The sequence below is a fragment of the Mustela nigripes genome, chromosome 2 (assembly GCF_022355385.1).
Source record: "Mustela nigripes isolate SB6536 chromosome 2, MUSNIG.SB6536, whole genome shotgun sequence".
In the NCBI taxonomy this organism is placed as follows: domain Eukaryota; kingdom Metazoa; phylum Chordata; class Mammalia; order Carnivora; family Mustelidae; genus Mustela; species Mustela nigripes.
In genome coordinates, this window is record NC_081558.1 from 131,110,834 (window position 1) to 131,135,575 (window position 24,742).

The window sequence follows — 24,742 nt, forward strand, 5'->3', positions numbered from 1 at the left end:
GCCTCCATCAGAAAGGATGAATACCCAACTTTTGTATCAACATGGACGGGACTGGAAGAGATTATACTGAGTGAAATAAGTCAAGCAGAGAGAGTCAATTATCATATGGTTTAATTTATTTGTGGAGCATAACAAATAACATGGAGGACATGGGGAGATGGAGAGAAGGGAGTTGAGGGAAATTGGAGGGAGAGATGAACCATGAGAAACTATGGACTCTGAAACAAACTATCTGAGGGTTTTGAAAGGGTGGGGGGTGGGAGGTTGGGGGAGCATGGTGGTCGGTATTATTGAGGGCACATATTGCATGGAGTACTGGGTGTGGTGCATAAACAATGAATTCTGTTACACTGAAAAGAAATTAAACAACAACAACAAATATATATATATATATATATATATATATATATATATTTGATGTGGTTAAGGGAGAGAAAATAAAATCATATAAATATTCAGTAAAAACAGGAGAAAAAAAACAAAAAGAATAAATTCAACAGGTACAAAATGGTCACAAACATGGTAGATAATAATCCAACAAATCAACAATCACCTTATTTTTTTTCTTTTTCAAATTTTTATTTAATTCTAGTTAGTTAATATGAAGTACAATACTGGTTTCAGGAGTAGATTGTAGTGATTCATCACTTACATGTAACACCAAGTGCTCAACACAACAAATACCCTCTTTAATACCTACCTCCCATTCGTCTCTTGCTAATGTCCCCCTCATCAACCTTCAGTTTGTTCTCTATAATTAAGAGTCTCTTATGGTTTGTCTTTCTCTTTTTCTCTTTCTCTTTTTTCCCCTTCCCTTATGTTCCTCTATTTTGTTTCTTAACCTCCACATAGGAGTGAAACCATATGGTATTTGTCTTTCTCTAACTGACTTATTTTGCTTAATATAATACACTCTAGCTCTATCCAGGCTGTTGCAAATGGAAGATTTCATTCTTTTTGATAGCTCAGTAATATTCCTTGCATGGATACCTCTTCTTTATCTATTCGTCAGTTGATGGGCATTTAGGCTCTTTCGATTATTTGGCTGTTGCTGATAATACTGCTATAAATACCAGGGTGAATGTGCCCCTTTGAATCAGTATTTTTGTATCTTTTGAGTAAATACCTAGTAGTACAATTGTGGAGTCATGGGGTAGTACTATACTATGTTTATGACTACAGCTTTGTAATATAGCTTGAAAATTGGAATTGTGATGTCTTCTGCTTTGCTTTTCTTTCTCAAGATTATGTTTGAGAAACAAGGAAAACTTAAGGTCCTTCTAGTCCTCTGTCATCTTAACTCCTCCAACTCAAAAATCACTCTGAATATAAATGGTCTAAATTCACTAATTAAAAAAAAAAATTGGACAAAAATCAAGACCCACCTTCTGTTCTCTATAGGGCAACCACTTTATTTTTTTAAGTTTTTATTTAAATTCCAGCTAGTTACCATAAAGTATAATATTAGTTTCAGGTACACAATATAGTGATTCAATAATTCCATATAACACCTTGTTCTCATCGCAACAAATGCACTCTTTAATCCTCACTACCTATTTAACCCATCTTCCCCACCTCCACTCTGGTAATCACCAGATTGTTCTCTATAGTTAAGAGTATAGGACACCAAATTTAAATATAAAGACATAGACATATTAAGAGTAAAATAATGGACAAATACATGCCATTTTAACATTAACCATAAGAAACCTTAAGTTAGCTATATTAATTTCAGACAAAGCAGGAAGACTTCAGAAAGGCAAACATTTTCAGGGATAAAGAGAAATATTACATAATCAGAATTTTGTAAGGACAGACCAATCCTTAATCTGTATGCATCTAACAACAGAGGATGAGAATATGTGAGTCAAAAACTGATGGAGTTGTGTTGTGATCTAAACCAAAATCCCCCCTCCCCCATTTATATGTTGAAGTCCTAACCCCCAGTGACTTTCAGTGTAACTATATTTGAAGATAAAGTCTTCATAGATGTAATTGCTATGTTATAATGAGGTCATTAGTGTGGGCTCTAATGCAATAGAAATGGTATCTCTATAAGAAGAGATTAAGTCATGGACATACACAGAGGAGAGACCATGAGAAGATGTGGGGAGAAGATAGCCACCTCCATGCCAAAGATATAGGCCACAGGAAAACAACCAAACAAAATAAACTAACAAATAAACAAGCCTGCCAATACCTTGATCTCCGACTTTTAGCCCTAAGACTGTGAAAAAGTAAATTTCTGTTGTTTAAGCTGCTCACCTCTATGGTATTTTGTTATGGTAGCCCAAACGAACTAAGGCAAACTGCAACGAGAAATAGTTAAATCCACTATTACAGTTGGAGATTTTAACAGCCTTCTTTCAGTAATTGACAGATTCAGCAGGCAGAAAATCAGTGAGGATATAGTTGAACTGAACAGCACCATCAATCAACTGGACCTAATTGACATTTATAGAACATTTCATCCAACAACAGCAGAAAATACAATTTTCTCAGGCACTTGTGAAACATTCACCAGAATAAACTACATGCTGGCCTTCAAATACATCTTAACAAATTAAAAAGAAAAAAGAAGAAAGAAAGAAACCATACAAAGAATATTCTCAGAACACAGTGGAATTAAACTAGAAATCTATAGCAGAAAGATAGTTGGAAAATCCTAAAATATTTGGAGAATAATCAACACATTTCTAAATAACATATATTAAAAATAAGTCTAAAGAGAAACTAAGAAATAGACAATCAAGTCCAGACCACCAGATTGATCAAGTATGGCATGGATAATCTACTCAAATTTCCATAATTTCAGGGCGCCTGGGTGGCTCAGTGGGTTAAGCCGCTGCCTTCGGCTCAGGTCATGATCTCAGAGTCCTGGGATCGAGTCCCGCATCGGGCTCTCTGCTCAGCAGAGAGCCTGCTTCCCTCTGTCTCTCTGCCTGCCTCTCCATCTACTTGTGATTTCTCTCTGTCAAATAAATAAATAAAATCTTTAAAAAAAAAAAAAATTTCCATAATTTCAGTTTCCATAATTGAAGAAAGAAATGACATCTTTCTTTCAGTTTGGGATGGGTAATTAGAGATAATGAAATTAATTCAACTTAAAGTCTGAATTCTTTTTAGACATTCAATAGCAACTTTTATTAATGTAACATCTTGACCATATTATTTACTTATTCTTATAAATGACTAAGAAGGGGTTCATGAGAACCAGCAATTTGTGGTCAAGTCAGACAAAAATGTGGGTAACCTGGGATTCATTATTTGTCATAGGTATCTAAAATAGGAGCTAGTATTATGGAACTGAGACCTTAATCTGTGGGGTCTGTGCCAACACCCATAGTCAGAGCCGTAATTGAATTCTAGGACACTTTGCTGGTGTTTGAGAGTTAGAGCATTGTTTGGTGTGGAAAGTTGTCAGCATTTGGTGTCAGAAGTGAAGTGTTCTCTGAGTATAGAATAAAACAAACACAGGGTTTTTTCCTTTTAGTAACACAGTGTTTGGCAATAATAGACACTCAATTACTGTCAAAGGGATGGTGAATTATAAATTAAAAATAGCTTTCTTGCATCTGAAGTTTCTGTAAAAGTGAAAATTTTGAAAGAAAAATATTTCTGTTGAGTTTCATAATACGACAATGGCAGGAAGTCATTCTCCAATTTATCAACATAATAAATACTTTCTCCCATCCATTCATTCATGTCCTATTTTAGCTCTGAGCAGTGAACAAAATACTGAAATTCCTTCCCTCACAGAGCTTATACTTTTATACATAGGCACATATCTAGTAAGTCCCTAAATTACATAAAGCTAAGTGGTTTGATCTGCTATTGAAATGTTAGTACCTGAGAGAATTCTTGCCTAACCCTCAGATTGAGGTCTCTATTATATGCTGTCAAATAATGCATAATTTTTCTTCTTAGTTTTTACCAAATTACATTTTTAATTGTGCAATTTTGGGGGAGGCTTTATTTTATTTTATTTTATTTTATTTTCAGTGATCCAAAATTCATTGTTTATGCACCACACCCAGTGCTCCACACTCATTTGTTTTATTTTTAATTTGGTCTTTGCTGCCTCAAGTGTTTATCTTTATGCATATAAAAAAATGAAAAAAGTGAATATGTTTATTATTTTCATTGATTGAAAACATGACAATTAATTTCAATAATATTAGGCCCTGAGAATATCAGATTTCTTGGTTAATTCAGTATTTACCAAAAACATTCCCTATCTAAGAAGTATAGTAAGCATACTGTCACTATTCATACAAACATGAAGAAAAACTCAGTTTGAATTACATGAGGAATATGGGCATTATTTTTGGTGAGATTTTATATAATATTTTTTGGTAATTATGGTCACTAATATATTTATGAACTCTAAGTTGATAGAAATGCAAACATTTTATCTGAAAAATTTGCAAAGCAGAAATGACCGTTTTGCCTGTTTTATTCCACCAGAGTGTAAATGACAAGATAGTAAAGATATTTTCTCCTTACTTTATTCTTCTAGCATTGAGAACAATCCCAAGCATGTAAAAGGTACTACATTTTCTTATTCTTTAAAATGGAAGAATGTCAGATGACTTCCTGTAGCTTGTAACATGAGGAGTAATTTGTATAGCCATCGTTTTAGCTAAAACAAACAAAATAGTGATAGAACACCTTTCTTTGGAATTCATCATCTTATGGAATTAAGAAGCGAAATTTTATAAACCCCCATTCAATTCATCAGAACTGAATGAAACAATGTGCCTGTGTGTTTTGGCAAGCTCAAATACAAGTATTTAAGTTCACCTGCCTGCTAATGAGGTACCCTGCAAAGAAAGCAACAGGTTGCAGAATATGTTGTCACTGTTTTATAGTTGAGCTTTTTACTAATCTGAAAAGTAACCTTTTGATCTGTTTGAACATTATGTCTTGAGAAATGTTATTTATATAACTGTGAAAAATCATTAAATTTAGCTAGTGTAGAATTCTCATTAACTGAACCTAGTGGTAGATTTACTGTGAAGCTGAGGGCCAGGGCCCTTCACATGCTTAAGCCTGATCCAGAGTCTTGAGTGGGGCCCTAGTGATATGCCCACACTATCATCTGCTTTTGGAGTATTAGAGAAAAAAGGTATTTAATTTTAAACTTGTAGATTTAACATTTTTGCAGTAATAATCTGATAACATCTATATGGTAAAAATATTTCCAAGAACACTTCTATGACATTACAATTATCATGAAGATTCCACTATCACTGGTGTGTGTGTGTGTGTGTGTGTGTGTGTGTGTGTGTGTGTGGTAAAGCTTTACAATAGGTTGGCTTTGCATATAATATCATATAATACACACAGAATCATATGTGTGTCTATCATATAAAAATATCTATAAGGTTATCTTCCATCATTTTCATTGTAGATCTTGCTTATATTGTTTTTGGAAATGGACAACACAGTTTGGAGACTTCTGCCATTTTTTATTTGCTCCTCATGGGTTTTAGATAAGATTTATATAATTTTCAAACTCGAAAATATCTGTACAAGTCTAGTTGAGCAAGCTTGAGTTTTCGATTTTTCACAGGAATTTTTTCTTCCTATCTATCTAGAATCTCTGGCAAAGTTGGGTTTTCCTCTTTTCTGCATTATTACTGAAGATTTTTCATTTTCAAATCACTTCCTTTTGCTGAGAAAGAAGCCTCCCAGAATACCTGCTTAAGAGAAATGGTTACTTCCACTTCTCTGCTTCACATGGGACATAGTCAGTGTTCTTAACTCTTCCATGAGAGAACCTATGCCAGTCTACTGGGTCTACTGGGTCTGTCTACTGGGTCCATTTTGTTTGAATTTGTCTTCTGATAATTGATGGAATTCATGAGTCAATAGAATATAAATGCAAACTTAAAATTCACTTTCTATTTGGCAAAAAAACACCAAATTGTGAGATTGTGCAGGTGTGAATATATAGTCACACACACAGCATTTTTATTTTTCACTTTATATTATACTTTATGGATTAGAGTGATAATGATAATGATTTATTATATACATTTTAAATTTTTATTTTTAATTTAAAAAAAATTTTTTTTAAAGATTTTACTTATTTATTTGACAGAGAGAGAGCATGCAAACAAGCAGGGGGAGCAGGAGGCAGAAGGAGAGGGAGAATCAGGCTCCCCACTAAACAGGGAGCCTGCCCTGTGGTTTAAACCCAGGATCCCGGGATCATGATCTAAGCCAAAGACAGATGCTTAGCTTCGTTTTAGACTACTGAGCCACCCAGGCACCCCTTGGTCTTTTTAATCAGCTATGTTTTAGACATAAGAAACATTTGTAAGGGCGCCTGGGTGGCTCAGTGGGTTAAGCCGCTGCCTTCGGCTCAGGTCATGATCCCAGGTCCTGGGATCGAGTCCCACATCGGGCTCTCTGCTCAGCAGGGAGCCTGCTTCCTCCTCGCTCTCTGCCTGCCTCTCTGCCTACTTGTGATCTCTCTCTGTCAAATAAATAAATAAAATCTTTAAAAAAAAAAAAAAAGAAACATTTGTAAGTGTGTCTGATGCATACTTTTTCAATGTTGTATTTGCAAACATGATCAAAGTTTTTAAACTTTTGAAAATCAAGAGCAGACTTTGGGTTGTTTTGGATCAAAGATTGGATTTGCATTTAACTGTAAGCTATTTTTCCATCCTTTATACAAACATAGATTAGACTTTCAAATGAAAGTGAAGAGTAAAAAGAACAAAATCCATAATGTCTTTTTCAGTTAAATAGAAATACTAGAAAAAATATCTATTTACTAGTGGTATTACAAGTAAAAGCATCTGTGATAAGATACATTATCATGGTTGATTGAGCCTAGCAGTATGAGGAACACAACTATTTATAGAATGAAATAAAGTTTAACTATGTGCTTCTGAGCTCCAAAAATGCTACCTTCAAGTAATAATATTTACCTTTAAAAATTACTTTTTACTTTTCATGAAAATAATATTAATCTGTAACCTAGAAGTTTACAGAATTATTTAATAAACTTAAAATTCCTGAAGTTTCCTTGAATAATGGCTCTTCATAAAAAGGCTATTAGAAGGTTCAAAAAAGCAAAGATTCAGAGTTATTGAGAGAAGAATTCTAAGTGTGATAAGAAATTTGTTAAGTGGAAATGGTTCTCGGCAAAATAAGAATGACTTGATCTACTCTGTTATTCCATCCTTATTTATTTATTTATTTATTTATCTATTTATTTTTACTCTCTTCCTAGTTAATTGGTGCTCAGACTGCGTTTGTCCTTCGAGTTGTGCTGTTATAATGTACAGAATGTCCCAGTCACCTCTTATTATTACCCCACTGCAATTCATCCTGGATCACATTCCTTCAGGCCTTCAGGCCTTGTTAAATAGCAAGCTCCTTAATCTGTTAAAACTGACCAAATGACAGAGTTATGCTTAACAAACATGATATCCATTTTTTTTTTAAATAATAAACTTCAGAGTGTATAAACTGGATGATAGAAATTTGGGATTTAAAGGAAATGGGTAACAGAATGAAAGTATGCAGAAAGGAAGATATTGTCGTATTCTGGACATTACAAGTTAAGTGATTAACAGTCCACCTACCTTGACTGACTAAATATCAGCTTTGTAGTAAAGATTCTATTTTTTCTTGAGTTGCCAATTAATAACTTTCATTTATTATAGCAGAGTTATTTACCTACAAATAACAGAAAACCCTAATTTGCTATCTCTAATAATGATAAATGTTTTTATTTTATATTAAAAATGATCAGGGTGCCTGGGTGTCTCAGTTGGTTAAGCCACAGCCTTTGGCTCAGGTCATGATCTTGGAGTCCCGAAATCAAGTTCCATGTCAGGCTCCCTGCTCAGCAGGGAGTCTGCTTCTCCCTGTGACCCTTCCCCCTCTCGTGCTTCTTCATTCTCTCTCTCAAATAAATAAATAAAATGATTAGAAATTCAAGAGTTAGTCACTATTTTGACACACACCCATTTCTAAATTAATCAATGACAAAGGGAATGAGGTGACCTAAATGCTGTCCAGTCATGATTCACTTTATACAGCTATGTTTGAGACCCATCTCATCTGAAGTCTAACAGATAACTGAACAAAATTGGGATTACTTAAAAGGACAAGGATAATAGATCAATTGCTGGTTTAGCTACCAAGATCTAAAGGAAACACTCTCTGATTCTTTTATCCTTCTGCCTTCTTAAGACTAGAAATATGAGCAAGTAAGCCAATAGAACAGTTATGTTTACAAGTTTTGTAGCGATTCTTCACTTTTAGCCAGTCTTCTGCACATCAAATAGTAAAAACTACCAAACAAAATATATCTGCCCATCTGTCCAGGTATGTTAGAAAATGTGTAAATTCAGTTAAATGTTATAAGTGATATGATGATAGCTAGTTTCTTTAATTATGATTCCATGTTTATTATCATGAACCAATTGTTGTTTCATACATGCTACATAGAGGCCTCATTCTGGATAAAATTATAATGAAATCACAATGTCCTGGATATTAACTAGATATTCCTTTCCTTTATCTCCTTCTTTCACCTTAATTATCAAGCAAAATTATAGTGAATAAAATCTACATTCACCCCATTATCTCCAAAATGTTAATTAATTAATTAAAATTCAACAAAAATAATTTACATGTGCTTTGTGCAAGTTCCCATGCTAGGTAAGTACCATGGGAAATACAGATTAAATGAGTCACAACTGATGTATACACACACACACACACACACACACTGCATTGAAATGGAGATGTACGCATATGAATAAATATAAACGCAAGCACTTTGTAACATATGCTATAATAAAAGTTGAGATATGTACAAGAAAAAACCTTACCAATTTGAACAAAGGGATTTAAGAGTTTATACACTTAAGAAAATATGTAAATTTGATTACAACTTTAAAGTTAAGACAGTGATAGATATATTAGTGAGAATTTTCTAAAATTTAAATAAATGTAAGTACATTGATTATACATTGTGCTACTATAACTATATATGTGTGATACTGTCAGGAAGAACTTGAAACCAGACAACATAGTTTCCTTGTGTAATTTTCTCATTATAATGTATACAAATGTGTACATTATAATGTATACAAATGTAATTCACTAATTCAGTCAGTAATCTTTCTAGGTTTGATAAACTTCTGATGCTTTTATAAGATTGATGGGTCCAAATAGGGGGTTAATTGAAGATCTCAGCAATCTAGCCTTGGCGCTTAAGTGAAAAATGGGCTTCAGTGAAAGAAATTAAGATGGAGTTAAGAAACTTCTTTAATACATAGGTAGGTTAAAAAAATGGCAAAACATGTTGATGTTTTAGAATTCAAGGATTAAGAAAGAAAAAAATATAATAATTCAGCCCATAATTTTAGATCAGCAAGTGAGTGAATGGTGGTACCATTTCACTGAGACTTGGAAGGCCTGAAATTGGGAACTAAGTGAGGAGTTTTATTTATTGAGTATGACAAGTAGCTCAATAAAATGCCTCGTGTTTAGACAACTTCAGTATAAAAATGTAAATTCAATAGCCTTATTTTTCTTGGTTATATGTAAAGCTAGGCAGCTGAATCAGATCAGTTAGAGGAAAAGTATCAAAAGACAAAATTAGGAAATCAAGAAACAAACTCTAGGGAGAACCAATACATTGATGTTGGGTGGAGGATCTAGAAAATGACCAGCATATTAGGGTTATATAGAAGCCAAGAGGAAAGACAGTTTCAAAGAGCAGAAGGCTTTTAACTTGACTGTTTCCTTTGCTGTGCAGAAGCTTTTGATTTTGATGAAGTCCCAAAAGTTCATCTTCGCTTTTGTTTCCTTTCCCTTTGGAGACATATCTTGAAAGAAGTTGCTGTGGCTGATATCGAAGAGATTACTGCCCATGTTCTCCTCTAGGACTCTGATGGATTCCTGTCTCACATTGAGGTCTTTTATCCATTTTGAGTTTATCTTTGTGTACGGTGTAAGAGAATGGTCGAGTTTCATTCTTCTACATATAGCTGCCCAGTTTTCCCAGCACCATTTATTGAAGAGACTGTCTTTTTTCCACTGTATATTTTTTCCTGTTTTGTCGAAGATTATTTGACCATAGAGTTGGGGGTCCATGTCTGGGCTCTTTACTCTGTTCCACTGGTGTATGTGTCTGTTTTTATGCCAGTACCATGCTGTCTTGGTGATCACAGCTTTGTAGTAGAGCTTGAAATCAGGTAACGTGATGCCCCCAGTTTTATTTTTGTTTTTCAACATTTCCTTAGTGATTTGGGGTACCTTCTGATTCCATACAAATTTTAGGATTATTTGCTCCAGCTCTTTGAAGAATACCGTTGGAATTTTGATTGGAATAGAATTAAAAGTATAGATTGCTCTAGGCAGTATAGACATTTTAACAATGTTTATTCTTCCAATCCAAGAGAATAGAATGGTCTTCCATCTTTTTGTGTCTTCTTCAATTTCTTTCATGAGTGTTCTGTAGTTCCTTGAGTACAGATCCTTTACCTCTTTGGTTAGGTTTATTCCCAGGTATCTTATGGTTCTTGGTGCTATAGTAAATGGAATCGATTCCCTAATTTCCCTTTCTGTATTTTCATTGTTAGTGTATAAGAAAACCACTGATTTCTGTACATTGACTTTGTATCCTGCCATGTTGCTGAATTGCTGTATGAATTCTAGTCAAGAAAACAAAGAGACAACCCACGGAATGGGAGAAAATATTTGCAAATGACACTACAGACAAAAGGTTGATATCCAGGATCTATAATGAACTTCTCAAACTCAACAAACACAAAACAGACAATCATATAAAAAAATGGGCAGAAGATATGGACAGACACTTCTCCAATAAAGACATACAAATGGCTATCAGACACATGAAGAAATGTTCATCATCACTAGCCATCAGGGAGATTCAAATTAAAACTACATTGAGATATCACCTTACACCCGTTAGAATGGCCAAAATTAGCAAGACAGGAAACAACATGTGTTGGAGAGGATGTGGAGAAAGGGGAACCCTCTTACACTGTTGGTGGGAATGCAAGTTGGTGCAGCCACTTTGGAGAACAGTGTGGAGATTCCTCAAGAAATTAAAGATAGAACTTCCCTATGACCCTGCAGTATCCACTCCTGTGTATTTACCCCAAAGATACAGATGTAGTGAAAAGAAGGGCCATCTGTACCCCAATGTTTATAACAGCAATGGCCATGGTCGCCAAACTGTGGAAAGAACCAAGATACCCTTCAACAGATGAATGGTTAAGGAAGATGTGGTCCATATACACTATGGAGTATTATGCCTCCATCAGAAAGGACGAATACCCAACTTTTGTAGCAACATGGATGGGACTGGAAGAGATTATGTTGAATGAAATAAGTCAAGCAGAGAGAGTCAATTATCATTGGTTTCACTTATTTGTGGAGCATAATAAATAGCATGGAGGACATGGGGAGTTAGAGAGAAGGGGGTTGGGGTAAATTGGAAGGGGAGGTGAATCATGAGAGACTATGGACTCTGAAAAACAATCTGAGGGGTTTGAAGTGGCGGGGGGGTGGGAGGTTGCGGTACCAGGTGGTGGGTATTATAGAGGGCACAGATTGCATGGAGCACTGGGTGTGGCGAAAAAATAATGATACTATTATGCTGAAAATAAATAAATGAAAGAAAAAAAAAGAAAGCTTTCAACTCTGTAAAACTTTGCTTTGTAAGTGTATAAAATGAGGACATAAAAAACTGGTAAGTCTAAAAAAGGAAAAAAGAGAGAAGGCACCAGCAAAACACAAAATTCTAAACAGAACAAGACTATACATAAAAATGATTAGAAGTGATAAATAAATATATGGAAAAACTGTAAGAAAAGAATTTTGAAAAATTAGGTGGAATAAATTAATTTCTGAAAGAATATAAAATGCCAGAAGGGGTACAAGAGGGAAGAGCAAATTTGAATAGATCTATAACTACTCAGGAAAATAATTATCTTATCGAAGACCACAATCTCAAATAAACTCTAGTCAAATTTTACTAAATTTCATTAAACTGAAAATCTCTATTTTATGAGTTGTTTGTAAAGACAGGAAAGCAAGAAAGCTGTCAGTTATTTTAGGAGGTTAAGATAGTCATGATTCCAAAATTAGTCAAAAGTAATACAAACCATGATGATTATAGGTTCAGTTAATGTGTGAGTGGTGATTCAAAAATCCCAAAGATATACCCAAATGTAATGATGTCTTAAAATATCTATAAAATGATTTAGTTTAGGTAAGAGTTTAAGAATTTGACATCACAAAATCAATTATTATAGATTTATTCCTTATATTAATATATCAAAGAAGAAAACTCAAATAATCTTAATAGTTGTCAAAAAAGCATTTTATACTGCTAAATATCAATTTATAATAAAGAACTCAAGGTAACTTTACAGATACGATAAGCCAAAAAATTATAGTAAACTCTTTGGAGATACTTCACAGTGTATTGTGTTCTTATGCATCTTGCTATATTTGTAAGGAAGTCAAGATTTCTTTGAATGTCCTTTATCTAGACTGTTTTTGGAGGTTTCAATTGCAGCAAGCAATTTTGAGAGTTAAGGTCTCTCTTTCTTCCTTAGTTTCTTTAAAATGGTGGATTCCCTAAGTTCCGATTTCCTTTATTATAAAGAAATCATTAGTTTATAGTTGTCATCAGCATTTCTCTGTTGCTCTGTGAAAGCTAGACTCAGTAATCCAGTACAAATGTATTAATTTTCTTGCTATTGATATTGCTGTAAGTGCCTCTGATCAAGAAGCATTGGGTCTTTTGTCAGCATCTATGGAACTGTGGCAAATTACCTTGTTAGCTTCAAGTAGGGTAACAATTGCATACTCTTCCCAATTGTTGACATAAATATTACACTTGGTATAGAATATTTCAATCATTTAATTTAACTCCCGACAATGCAATAAAATCTGAAGAAGAAATAGTGGATTTAGTTTAAAAAGGAAAAATCATAATATCATTACTTGGAGTTATGATGACTACTTAGAAAACCTAACAAACTAAAACAAACCATTTGAATTGAAAAGATTAAATATAAAATCATCAATAGGACGCCTGGGTGGCTCAGTGGGTTAAGCTGCTGCCTTCGGCTCAGGTCATAATCTCAGGGTCCTGGGATCAAGGCCTGCATCGGGCTCTCTGCTCAGCAGGGACCCTGCTTCCCTCTCTCTCTCTCTGCCTGCCTCTCTGTCTACTTGTGATCTCTCTCTGTCAAATAAATAAATAAAATCTTTAAAAATAAAATAAAATAATCAATAAATAAGCTATAACTTATTGCTTACACAGCAAAAATTCTAAAATGCATATGGAATTTAAAACTCATGAATAAAATGGTATTTTTAAAAGGCATTTTTACCTATATTTAGTAAAATTCTATAGTAATAATGAATAGATAACAGTATATAAATACACCCACTTATAAATTATGAGTTATAAATAGTGAGAAGGGGCACTGCAAATAATTAATGGACAATGTAGTGTTTAGTAGATAGTGATTAAAAAATTATCTCATGGTTTGGAGAAGCCTAAACCATGTTCTACTTTAAAACATGTACAGAGGTGATTTTCAATGAGTTCTAAACCTAAATGTGGAACATCAATATTTAACCCTAAAAGAGTAAATTTGTAGTGAATATAACTTGAAGGTGAATAAGACTATCTAAATATCAAACTTATGGGGCAGCTGGGTGGCTCAGTCATTAAGTGTCCACCTTCAGCTCATGTCATGATCCATGATCCTGGGATTGAGCCCCACATTAGTCTCCCTGCTCAGTGGCAAGCCTGCTTCTCCCTCTCCCTTTCCCCCTGCTTGTGTTCCCTTTCTTGCTCTCTCTCTCTCTCTCTGTCAAGTAATAAATAAAATTTATTTTTTAAAAAAATTTAAAAATAAATAAATAACAAGATTTGGGGGCATCTGGGTGGCTCAGGTGATTGAGCATCCAATCTTGGTTTCAATTTAGGTCATGATCTCAGGGTCTTGAGATTGACCGAGGACCTGCATGAGGCTCCACATTGAGTGAAGAGCTTGCTTGAGATTCTCTCCCTCTGTCTCTGCCCCTCCCCCTGCTTGTGCACTTTCTCTCTCTCTCAAATAAATAAATAAATCTTAAAAAATCATAATTTTTAGAATGAAACAACTTTTATTTCCCATATAAGTTTTTTTTTTTTTTAAAAGATTTTATTTATTTACTTGAGAGAGAGAGAGAGAGAGAGAGAGCACAAGAAGGAAGAGGGCAGAGGGACAGGGAGAAACAGATTTCTTGGAGAGCAAGGAGCCCAACACAGGGTTTGATACAAGACCCTGAGATCATGACCTGAGCCAAAGGCAGAAGCTTAACTGACTGAGCTATCCAGGCAACCCCCACCCCTTATAAATTTTAAAATACATTGATTTCCTTGAAAAATGTTGCAGAAATTTTGACTAGAATTAATTGCATTCATAGGTTTACTGGAGAATTGATAATTTTGTAGGATTAACATGTTCTATGTAAGAAAATATCTGTACTTATTCAAGTTCTTGTTGTGAATTAAAATCATTTCATAACTTTCTGTCTAAATATATATTGTTTTCTAACTTGTTTTTTAATTCCAGGAGGTAGTATATAGTCTTTGAGTGAGAAATCTGTAGCAGTTCCAGCCAGATTTGAATCTACACTATCACTTATTAGCTGTTTACCTTTGGGTACATTGTTTAAACTATTTGAGCCTTGGTCTTCCAAGTTTAAAATAATGATTATAATAGACTTTAACTCCTTAGGGTTATCTTGAGGGTAAAATTTACTGATATAAAATACCTATATGAGTTGCTAACACATGTTAAATGTTAAAGTTATAATCATTATTGTTAATACATTTACCTAGAAAGTCACCATATCAAAAATTATATACTTGATTGTATTAGTATTAGAGACTGAAAAGGATACACACATATAATAAATAAGAGACTACTCAATAACATTTTATTTTATAAAACCGGAAAAGTTTTATTAACTAAAAATGCAAAGACCTCTTGCAATTCCACAAGAACATAAGGTAAAAAACAAAAATGTGGCATAGATAAGGTCACAGAAGGGGAAATCTGAATGGCCAAATGGTAAGTAGCTGCTCAACTTGCTCAGTAATTAGAAATGAAAGAGGGTAGGGGGAGGAGTCAAGATGGCGGAGAAGTAGCAGGCTGAGACTACTTCAGCTAGCCGGAGATCAGCTAGATAGCTTATCTAAAGATTGCAAACACCTGAAAATCCATCCGCAGATAGAAGAGAAGAAGAACAGCAATTCTGGAAACAGAAAAACAACCACTTTCTGAATGGTAGGACCGGCGGAGAAGTGAATCCAAAGCGACGGGAAGATAGACCCTGGGGAGAGGGGCCGGCTCCCGGCAAGCGGCGGAGCAACGGAGCACACAATCAGGACTTTTAAAAGTCTGTTCCGCTGAGGGACATCGCTCCAGAGGCTAAACCGGGGCAAAGCCCATGCGGGGTCAGCGTGGCCTCAGGTCCCGCAGGGTCACAGAAGGATCGGGGGTGTCTGAGTGTCGCAGAGCTTGCGGGTATTGGAACGGGAAAGCCGGCTACAGAGACAGAGCCGACAGTAAGCTCGCAGCTCGGTGTTTCCTTGAACCGGTCGCAGGCTCAGTGAGCTCGGAGCGCGACCGGAGGTCAGGCAGACGGGAGTAACTGGGCGCTGTTCTCTGAGGACACACTGAGGAGTGGGGCCCTGGGCTCTCGGCTCTTCCAGGCTGGAGACCAGGAGGCCGCCATTTGTATTCCCCGTCCTCCAGAACTCTACGGAAAGCGCTCAGGGAACAAAAGCTCCTGAAAGCAAACCGGACGGATTACTCACCCTGGCCCTGGGTAAGGGTGGTTCAATTCCACCTGGGGCAAAGACACTTGAGAATCACTACAACAGGCCCCTCCCCCAGAAGATCAACAAGAAATCCAGCCGAGACCAAGTTCACCTACCAAGGAGTGTGGTTTCAATACCAAGGAGAGCAACAGAATTCCAGAGGAGGAGAAAGCAAAGCACGGAACTCAGGGCTTTTTCCCTGTGATAATTTTTAGTCTTGCAGTTAATTTAATTTTTTTCTTTTTCATTTTTTGTTTTTTTTTCTCGCCTTTGGTAAATTTTTTTTTTTACCTTTTACCTTTTTCTTTTTAACGTTTTTTAACTAGTGTATCTAATGTATATATTTTTCTTTGTTATATTTTTCTTATTTTTTAATTCTTTTCTTTTCTTTTTTTTTCTTTTTTCTTTTTTTTTTTTCTTTCTTCCTTTTTGAACCTCTTTTTATCCCCTTTATCCCCCCTCACGATTTGGGATCACTTCTAATTTGGTTAAAGCATATTTTCCTGGAGTGGTTGCCACCCTTAAGTATTTTACTTGCTCCTTAATATACTCTTATCTGGACAAAATGACAAGAAGGAAAAATTCAACACAAAAAAAAAAGAACAAGAGGGACGCCTGGGTGGCTCAGTTGGTTAAGCAGCTGCCTTCGGCTCAGGTCATGATCCCAGCGTGCTGGGATCGAGTCCCACATCAGGCTTCTTGCTGAGCAGGGAGTCTGCTTCTCCCTCTGCCTCTGCCTGCCATTCTGTCTGCCTGTGCTCGCTCTTTCCCCCTCTCTCTCTCTGATAAATAAAATCTTAAAAAAAAAAAAAAAAGAGGCAGTACCAAATGCTAGGGACCTAATCAATACAGACATTGGTAATATGTCAGATCTAGAGTTCAGAATGACAATTCTCAAGGTTCTAGCCAGGCTCGAAAAAGGCATGGAAGATATTAGAGAAACCCTCTCGAGAGATATAAAAGCCCTTTCTGGAGAAATAAAAGAACTAAAATCTAACCAAGTTGAAATCAAAAAAGCTATTAATGAGGTGCAATCAAAAATGGAGGCTCTCACTGCTAGGATAAATGAGGCAGAAGAAAGAATTAGTGATATAGAAGACCAAATGACAGAGAATAAAGAAGCTGAGCAAAAGAGGGGCAAACAGCTACTGGAACACGAAGGGAATATTTGAGACATAAGTGACACCATAAGATGAAACAACATTAGAATAATTGGGATTCCAGAAGAAGAAGAAAGAGAGGGGAGCAGAAGGTATACTGGAGAGAATTATTGGGGAGAATTTCCCTAATATGACAAAGGGAACGAACACCAAATTTCAGGAGGTTCAGAGAATGCCCCTCAAAATCAATAAGAATAGGCCCACACCCCGTCACCTAATAGTAAAATTTACAAGTCTCAGTGACAAAGAGAAAATCCTGAAAGCAGCCTGGGAAAAGAAGTCTGTAACATAAAATGGTAAAAATATTAGATTGGCAGCTGACTTATCCACAGAGACCTGACAGGACAGAAAGAGCTGGCATGATATTTTCAGAGCACTAAACGAGAAAATCATGCAGCCAAGAATACTATATCCAGCTAGGCTATCATTGAAAATAGAAGGAGAGATTAAAAGCTTCCAGGACAAACAACACCTGAAAGAATTTGCAAACACCAAACCAGCTCTTCAGGAAATATTGAAAGGGGTCCTGTAAGCAAAGAGAGAGCCTACAAGTGGTAGATCAGAAAGGAACAGAGACCATACACAGTAACAGTCACCTTACAGGCAATACAATGGCACTAAATTCATATCTCTCAATAGTTACCCTGAATGTTAATGGGCTAAATGCCCCTGTCAAAAGACACAGGGTATCAGAATGGATAAAAAAACAAAACCCATCTATATGTTGCCTCCAAGAAACTCATTTTAACCCCGAAGAAACTTCCAGATTTAAAGTGAGGGGGTGGAAAAGAATTTACCATGCTAATGGACATCAGAAGAAAGCAGGAGTGGTAATCCTTATATCAGACCAATTAGATTTTAAGCCAAAGACTATAATAAGAGATGAGGAAGGACACTATATCATATTCAAAGCATCTGTACAACAAGAAGATTTAACAATTTTAAATATCTATGCTGCCAACGTGGGAGCAGCCAACTATATAAACCAATTAATAACAAAATGAAAGAAACATATCAACAATAATACAATAATAGTAGGGGACTTTAACACTCCCCTCACTGAAATGGACAGATCATCCAAGCAAAAGATCAGCAAGGAAATAAAGGCCTTAAACGACACACTGGACCAGATGGACATCACAGATATATTCAGGACATTTCATCCCAAAGCAACAGAATACACATTCTTCTCTAGTGCACATGGAACATTCTCCAGAATAGATCACATCCTCGGTCCTAAATCAGGACTCAACCGGTATCAAAAGATTGGGATCATTCCCTGCATATTTTCAGACCACAACGCTCTAAAGCTAGAACTCAACCACAAAAGGAAGTTTGAAAAGAACCCAAATACATGGAGACTAAACAGCATCCTTCTAAAGAATCAATGGGTCAACCGGGAAATTAAAGAAGAATTGAAAAAAATCATGGAAACAAATGACAATAAAATACAACGGTTCAAAATCTGTGGGACACAACAAAGGCAGTCCTGAGAGTAAAATATATAGTGGTAGAAGCCTTTCTCAAGAAACAAGAAAGGTCTCAGGTACACAACCTAACCCTACACCTAAAGGAGCTGGAGAAAGAACAAGAAAGAAACCCTAAGCCAAGCAGGAGAAGAGAAATCATAAAGATCAGAGCAGAAATCAATGAAATAGAAAACAAAAAGACAATAGAGCAAATCAAGGAAACTAGGAGCTGGTTCTTTGAAAGAATTAATAAAATTGATAAACCCCTGGCCAGACTTATCAAAAAGAAAGAGAAAGGACCCAAATAAATAAAATCATGAATGAAAGAGGAGAGATCACAACTAACACCAAAGAAAAAAAACTATTATAAGAACATACTATGAGCAACTCTATGCCAACAAATTTGACAATCTGGAAGAAATGGATGCATTCCTAGAAACATATAAATTACCACAACTGAACCAGGAAGAAGTAGAAAGCCTGAACAGACCCATAACCAGTAAGGAGATTGAAACAGTCATTAAAAATCTCCAAACAAACAAAAGCCCAGGGCCAGACGGCTTCCTGGGGGAATTCTACCAAACATTTAAAGAAGAACTAATTCCTATTCTCCTGAAACTGTTCCAAGAAATAGAAATGGAAGGAAAACTTCCAAACTAATTTTATGAGGCCAGCATCACCTTGATCCCAAAACCAGACAAGGATCCCACCAAAAAAGAGAGCTATAGACCAATATCCTTGATGAACACAGATGCGAAAATATTCAACAAAATACTAGCCAGTAGGATTCAACAGTACATTAAAAGGAGTATCCACCATGACCAAATGGGATTTATTCCAGGGCTGCAAGGTTGGTTCAACATCCGCAAATCAGTCAATGTGATACAACACATCAATAAAAGAAAGAACAAGAACCATATGATACTCTCAATAGATGCTGAAAAAGCATTTGACAAAGTACAACATCCCTTCCTGATCAAAACTCTTCAAAGTGTAGGGATAGAGGGCACATACCTCAATATCATCAAAGCCATCTATGAAAAACCCACGGCAAATATCATTCTCAATGGAGAAAAACTGAAAGCTTTTCCGCTAAGGTCAGGAACACGGCAGGGATGTCCATTATCACCACTGCTATTCAACATCGTACTAGAGGTCCTAGCCTCAGAAGGGATAGAAAATTCACAAAGACTTTGAAAAAAAATTGTAATTATCTTTTGCATAGATGGTCACTGTTACTCAGGAAGTAAAAGAGGGGCTAGACTTCACCACCAGGAAGCTAAAGCTAAAGCTAAAAGAGCTCTTTGGAAATTAAAGTGTCATCCTGAGTTCCATAGTAGAAAAACCCACGACATATTGATAACTCTCTTTAATACCAGCTCTGCTCAAAAACAAACTCTGAATTGATGACATATTAAAAGAAAAATACTGAAGAAAAAACTATAAACTTTAATGTGATACTGCAAATTTCTGTAGAAAGAGAGATAAAACTTACTGATTTAGGAAATGAACCAAAAATGGGAAACTATTGTGAAAAGTTAAAACATTTTTAATATCATATACGCAAATATATATATATATATATATATATATATATATATATATATACATATAATCTTTCATTTCATTTTGGTAAATGTTACAGGAATGGATACTATGATAAAAAGATAAACGGATGCTTTATAAGACTAGAAGTTCTTTGAGAAAAAAGCATATGTCTTAATTTGTTTTTTAAAGATTTTTTTTTTTTTAATTTACTTGACAGAAAGAGAGAGCACAGTAAGCAGAGTGGCAGACAGAGGGAAATGGAGAAGCAGGCTCCCCATTGAGCAGAGCCCCGATGCAGGGCTCCATTACAGAACATTCAGATCATGATCTGAGCTGAAGACAGATGCTTAATGACTGAACCACCCCTTAATTAAGACATCCCTTGATTTGTTTTGTATACCTAAGTACTATCATAGATCATTAATGGCAATGAGCCTCATAAAATGTTAAATATAGACTTTATAGGTCATGATCCCAGGGTCCTGGCATCGAGCCCCACATTGGGCTCTCTGCTTGGTGGGGAGCCTGTTCCTCCTCTCTCTCTGCATGCTTCTCTGCCTGCCTCTCTGCCTACTTGTGATCTCTGTCTGTCAAATAAATAAATAAAATCTTTAAATATAGACCTTATATGATTTCCAGGAATTAGGAAAATATAAATGTAGAAACAGGATTGATAATGTAGATGGCTGCACAAGACTAGACATTTTTGCAGACTAAGAAAAGCAGTTAATTTATAAAAGCGTCCTAATTCAGCCACTGTGGATTACAATGTGGATGTTCCTAAAAAATTACAAATAGAACTATCCGCAGTTCCACTTAGGTATATATTCAAAGGAAATGAAAATAGGAGTGCAAAGAGTTTTTGTACCTCTATATTCATTGTAGCATTTCCACAATAGCCAATAAATGGAAACAACTTAACTTTTTGTCAATGGATGAATGGATAAAGAAGACATAGTGTCTATTCTATGATATATTTTAAATATATCATATATATACAGATACATACATATTATATATATATATATACACACATATCTCAGATATAATGGAATATTGTTCAGCCATGAGAAAGAAGGAAATCCTGTCATTAACAACAACAATGAGGGACCTTGAGGGAATTATGCAAGTGAAAAAGGTCAGTCAAAGAAGGACAAATACTATATGGTATTATTTATATAATGAATCTAAAAAAAAAAAAAGCCAGACTTATAAAAACAGAGAATAGAATGGTTATTAGGGGCTAGGGTATGGAAGAAATAAAGGACATATTTTTTAGGGATATAAATAGGGAACTAGCAGACAAATACCTCCTGAAGAACTAATAAAATTTAGTGCTTATAAACAAAATACTGTTCATAGTGGTTCCTGGGTGGCTCAGTCAGTTAAACATCACTCTTGATCTCAGCTGAGGTCTTGATCTCAAGGTGGTGAGTTCAAATTCCACATCGGGCTCCATGCCCAGCATGGAGCCTGCTTAAAAAAAAACAAAAACAAAAACAAAACACTTTGCTATAAACTTCAAAGTTGCTCAGAGATTAGATAACTGTTCCCACCATAGAAAAGAAATGAAAATTATGTGGCATGATAGAAGTGTTAGTTAAAGCTAGGTAGTAATCATATTGCAATTGAGAAATCAACACATTGTATACCTTAAAGGGACACAGTGTTATATGTAAATTATATCTCAGTTGAGGGTTGCTGGGGGGAGGGGGTTAGGGAGAAGGGGGTGGGATTATGGACATTGGGGAGGGTATGTGCTTTGGTGAGTGCTGTGAAGTGTGTAAACCTGGTGATTCACAGACCTGTACCCCTGGGGATAAAAATATATGTTTATAAAAAATAAAAAATTAAAAAAAAAAAAAACAAAACAGAGAGAGATCCCTGAAATTGGGTTTCTCTGTCTCTTGTGGAGGGAAAGTTGAGCTGTGTTTAAGTAGGTAACAGATTGAGTAAGGTTACATTGTGACTACATGGTTATACACTGTGGTTTTCTGGGGCTATATACCACTAACTACACAAAGCTAAAGATGCTAAAGATGCTATAAACTACATAAGATATTTATTTATTTATCAATTATTTATTTATTTTTTAAAGGACTTTCAATTATAAAAGTGACTCTATCTAGAGTTTGGGAGAAAGGGAATACTCCCCAGTTTTATAAAATGTTATGTATCTCTTAGAAAATTAGCTATAATGTACTCCAAACCCTTCACTCAAGAAGCTGAATCCTGGAAGTATGAAATTACTTACCTGCAATCACACATAAACAGAACAAGTCATTGTCTCTCAACAACAAAGCTGGTATTTTCTTTCCCGTTGTGCAACACAATAAATGCTTAAAAGACCCAATAATTCAAATGAAGGCCATGTTTCTATGATTGTTTCAGAAATTCCACCCTGATAAGAGAAAGCAATGATAACTTACTAGTTGGTAGGAATTGAAGTGTTGAGAAATTAAAATAATATTTTCTGTTTTTTCCCACACATTACTGAGTAGTTTAGGGACTGTAAATGTAGTCCATTATCTGCTCTAATGCTTGCTTGGTTTTCACAAAATAAGAGAATAGTCATATTAGTCAAAGAAGAAAAAATACCTTACTCTATATACTGTTAATACACTGCTCTATAACTTTACTATTTTAAGATTGTAAATACATCCATTCTGACTACATGAGATTTTTTTTCAATATATGCACATGGCTTTCTAGAAACATGATTTATCAAAAACAACTGAAAACAAGAGCACTGAGCAGCAAAGGAATTGATGTTTATATGAATGAAATACATTAAATCTACAGTGACAAAATGGAAAAAAAAATTCAAACGAATCTCATTACCCTGAGAAACTTTTCTCCCCACTTTGCAAACTCTGTGATACAGTGAACCTGATTTTGTTCTAGGTCTAGCCCAGCCTCAATTTCTCTGTTTCTTTGCAAAACAACAACAAAAAGTAAAATTGTTATGTTCACTCTCTGCTTACAATGAGAGCTGCTACACTTAGAACAATTGGAGAAAAAAGTAAGCTGTGTAGTATTTGTTCTTTTATGTTCATGGTTCTTAATCTTTTATTGATTACCTATGATGGTACCTATTCTGTCTGGCCATTATTCCTGGATATTTACTTGATGGCCTTCTTATTACCATCCAGTGCCATGTTGGAGATGAAGGCAAAAGGAAAAACCAATAATTCTAACTTTATTTAAAAATTTGATATTTGTTTACCATGAACTTTTGCTTCACATTTGGTTAGGCAAAGTGTATTTTAATATAGTTGTTTTCAGGCCCCTTATATTGTACATCTAAAATATGTGCCTCCCTCAATTCACTCTCTTTCAACACTGCAAAAATTCTTCCAATGAATCAAAAGCAGTTTATTTTTTACCTTCCTCATTGTGGACATTCTTCCCAAGTCAGAATTTCTATTATTTCAGTAAATTTATGGATTCTTAATGGCATTAAATAAAATGTTAGACATTTTTAGGTGGGATGTAAAAATTAAGACATGATCCTACTCTTAACATTTTTAAAAATATAACAAAAAAGAAACATACACAATTATTGTATATACAGAAAAATGTAAAGTCTACAAAAGAGATTAAAATCTATGAGAATAAATCAGTGAAAATATTCTGATCAACAGAGGAAATAAAATAACATCATCTGAACAGGAATTAAAGAGTAAGCTTTTGAAAAGTAGAACCAGGCATCACACTCAAGTTGAGCACATGACACTGGAAGACACTAGGAAGAAAGACCAGCTGCAGCAGACAAGAGAAGGCACTGTCTTATACTCTGAGCCGAACTCAGTGCCTCACAATAGCTCAGAATTTATCATTTAAAAAAATCTGGCTTTTGGGTTAAAGTTCTGTTAGAAGATGTGATTCCAGCATATAAGTGGAAATGGAAATTTGAACATCTTTAAGGGAGATTTCAGAATATTGAAGACTAGATGCCAGAGGAGTTAAAAATGTCAAGGACTCTATTAAAATACTTATATAGATGTCAAATTTACATTCACAAAAATAGCAGCATTAATATGATGAAGAGAAAAATGTGAAGGACTTCTGATCATCTCCAAGACTCTTTTCAAGGATGACAGGTGAGTTGGGAAAGCATAGTATAAGCAGATTGCAGTTGGTACGTGGCTAAGTGATGATATCAGAATTATGGCCTGAAATACACATTTGAGAAAAAGATAGATACCATATATACTCTCCCTTGCATTAAGCATTTTAGAGAGTATGAAAATGTGAGAAGAGAAAATGTTCTTGGGAAACATTTTTAGGAACAGGGCTGGAGAGTGGGTTTTATTTTGGAGAAAGTCAATTTGAGAGAAGCTTGAATGAAATCCTTTTACCAATATTTCCAGTGTGGAGCATTTTCCCCTAGAGTGTGGTCAAGACACTGGCAGGAGAGTTTGGCCCGACAGGACTCATTTTAGACAAAACAAAACAATGAGGAATATATGTCTCAACTTAATTCTTGCCAAGTGAAGTGATGCTCTTTACTGTAAATACCTGTAACCCAGTATTTCATCTGAGTTGAGAGAATGAGGGCCTCCTTAGCAAGGAAATGACTCAACTGAAGATGTGTACTTGTATATTCATGTAGTTTGCTTTTTCTGTAATTATCCTTTCTAATGTATTCAGATATGACACTATTA